Raw genomic sequence first — 3114 nt, 5'->3', positions numbered from 1 at the left:
ATTTCCCTCAGAATCAAGCCTCAAAGTGGACGTGATTGGAGAAATAAGGCCTCCTCAAACTCAGTGGATGTCTTCTCGTGCATTTTTTATTCATCTATTTGTTTGATAGTGATAATGCACGTTAATGAACATCCATCAAGATGGCAATTCGTGTAAATATGCTGGATTACAGGATATAACTATAATCTGTAGTCCCTAAACAGGGCAAAACATAATGAGAGAAGACTTACGGTCACATTAAAAGTGCATCACATGACATGATAGGTGTGGAAATTCCATTTTTTTACACCATCACGTCACAACGTTAGAGGACACAGAGGCAAAAGTACAGCATGTAAAAGCAGATGGGTGTTGAAAATATCAATAAATCAATGTGCAGGAAAGTGTTGAGCCTATAGGGAATTTTTGGTTTGTTTGTTCTATTGACACAATAACCTAAACCTAACCTCTTTTTTTTTATTCCATATTCAAAGTCCCTTTGTCTTTTAGCTCCTGATAGTGTTATCTATTTTCTCATTATCACAAGAAAACATCTATGATTTTGTGATAATTATATTACCTCGTTATCACAGGAAAAAATATTTTTTTTGTGATAATGGTATCTGTTATCTCATTATCACGAGAAAACCTCTTTTATCTTGTGTTAATGACAACTATTATCTCATTATCATATTAAAACATCTATATTATTTGATAATGACACTATCTTGCTATGACAAGAAAACACATCATGTTGTGATAATTACATCCATTATCCCAAATATCTATACATTTGTGATAATGACATTTGTTACCTCATTATCACAAGAAAACATATTATTTCATGATAATGAGATCTTTTATCTCGTTATCCAGTGGAAGCCTCTATTATCTTGTGTTAATCACATCTCATTATCATGAGAATTATATATATTATTTTGTCATGATTACATTACCTCGCTATCACGGGAAAACATTTCGATAATGATGTCTGTTATGTCGTTATCACGAGATACCATCTATTATTTCTTGATAACATTTATTATCTCAATATCACAAGACAACATCTGTAATTAAGTGATAATGGCATCTGTTATCTCATTATCAACAGAAAACATCAATGATTTTGTGATAATCACATTTATTACCTCTTTATCACGAGAGAAAACCTTATCCTGTAGCAGCATCTACTGTCTTGGTATCATGAGTGATAATGACATCTTTTATCTAGTTATTTTAAGAAAGTATTGATTATCTCTTGATAACGACATTTATCATCTTGTTATCACAAAAAAAATTGTGGAAAAAGTTCTCTGTTTCCGTAGCTTTGACTAATGTCCTGTTTCCAGAATTGTTCGTTCTTTAGTTCACTGTTTAACTAAATACTTTCCCATTGCATTTTATATATAAAAATTACTACAAAGATTATCCGAGATACATGTCACATGACGTGCAGAAGTAATATTTTTTAAAATACTACATCTGTGAAGTATACTGAAATACTTCTCGTACTACTCAAAGAAGACCTAAAAAGCTTAATGTGACGTTTCCAGGCTGCCGATTTGTCCTTATAGTGACGAACTTTGATGAAATAAACATGTAAGCCACATGTCAGCGGTGCATGAATATCAAAGCTAATATGCATAAAAGATGGAGTTTTATTTGGTCTGCTCATTCTGACAGCTAGAATAATTACGCAAACACAACAGGCGTGTGCTTTTGCTTATTAGGTCACAGCGGTTGTTCTCGCTGTTCTTCAGATCGCTGCTTTTGTTCTCTACAGTCGTCCCTGTGGGGAATCTTCAACTTTCCTGTGAATTCTGTACATTTTCGTGACCTCAGCCGTTTGTCACGATGCTGATCTCAACAAAACTCGCCGTATGAGTATGTCGATCGCTGAGGAATCGATCCGCTCTCCTGTAGTGGGCGTTTGGACGCTGAACAGATTGATGAGTCATTGCAGCTGAGAGGCTTTGATGCTGGATGTGGACCTGATGAGAAGAACGCTGCCAAACAATAATCCATCTCTTTCATCTGGCTCACATGTCTCCCTCCTCCTCCTGCTGTTTTCATGCCTTTATCCTTTTATCAGGCCCATCTCCAGCCACTTCTTCCTCTCCTCCCTCCCTGCCTTCAGCTGTTGCCTTCGTCACATCGTCCTCCATCATCACCTGTGAGCCACCTCCTCCTCATTACGTCTAATCCTCGTCTTCGTCGTCCTCCCTTTCTTTTCTCTTTGTTTTCACCTTGCTTCCACCTCGGTTCCATCTGTTTTTCCCTCCTCCCCGGCTCTCTTGTCAACTTATCATCAGCAGAATTTCTGCTCGTTCAGCGAAAGGCGTCTCCAGCCGTCATTAGGGAACCAGAATTCAAATCTGCATTCCGCTGGGTTCTTCTTGTGTTCTCTGGTTTGACTTTCTCTTAGAGTAGTCAACATGTTTTAGTTCCATCTTAACTTTTATTATTTTAATGTTTTAATGAAGGAATCCATGAATTAGTATGTAGTTTTAATGCAAAATTCCAGTTACTCGTGTTACTAGTACTACTACACCATGGTCTCTAGAGATCTTAAAAATCAAAATACTTTAATTTTAGAAGGATCCATACTTCTTTTATTAGAAATGTTCTGAATAAAGCTTTAAAGATGGTAGTAGCCATTTGAGACTTTAAGTCAACTTACATTTTCCCTTACAGGTGGATATAGGCTGTCAGTAGGTGAAAAGTAAGGGTCTATATAGCGATACGATACATATCACGATACCTGTCTCACGATGCAGTATGGGTAGTGATATATCCCAAAGCATTTCTTTTTAGAGTACAACTTAAAAAAAACTCTACCTGTATATTAATGAATCTATTGTAATAAATGGTAAAGTCTATTTTATGTAATGATCACAATGTTAAGCAGTACAACTGTATTTCATTTACAAGTTCCTTGAACCCAAGCAATTTCATGCTGCTTTTCTTTAGGCAAATGACCAAATATTTGTTCTTAAAGGGAGATTTCCACAATAAAATATTTTTCACTTTAAGAAAAAAGTGGATAACAAAACTAAGACACACATAAACATCTAATGAAATATTGCCATGTTGGCATTTTAAATCGATACGAGTATCGCCAAATAAGTATCGCGA

General features: G+C 35.7%; 1 protein-coding gene across 1 annotated transcript in view; it reads left to right on the top strand.

Annotated features, from left to right (window-relative positions):
• LOC112162452 (semaphorin-6C) overlaps positions 1-3114 on the top strand; it is a gene marked incomplete in the record, with an annotated part of 81229 nt that overhangs the window by 69812 nt on the left and 8303 nt on the right.

This window comes from Oryzias melastigma, linkage group LG11, assembly GCF_002922805.2.
Source record: "Oryzias melastigma strain HK-1 linkage group LG11, ASM292280v2, whole genome shotgun sequence".
NCBI classification, from domain to species: Eukaryota; Metazoa; Chordata; class Actinopteri; order Beloniformes; family Adrianichthyidae; genus Oryzias; species Oryzias melastigma.
This window is presented reverse-complemented; position numbering and strand designations above follow the sequence as displayed.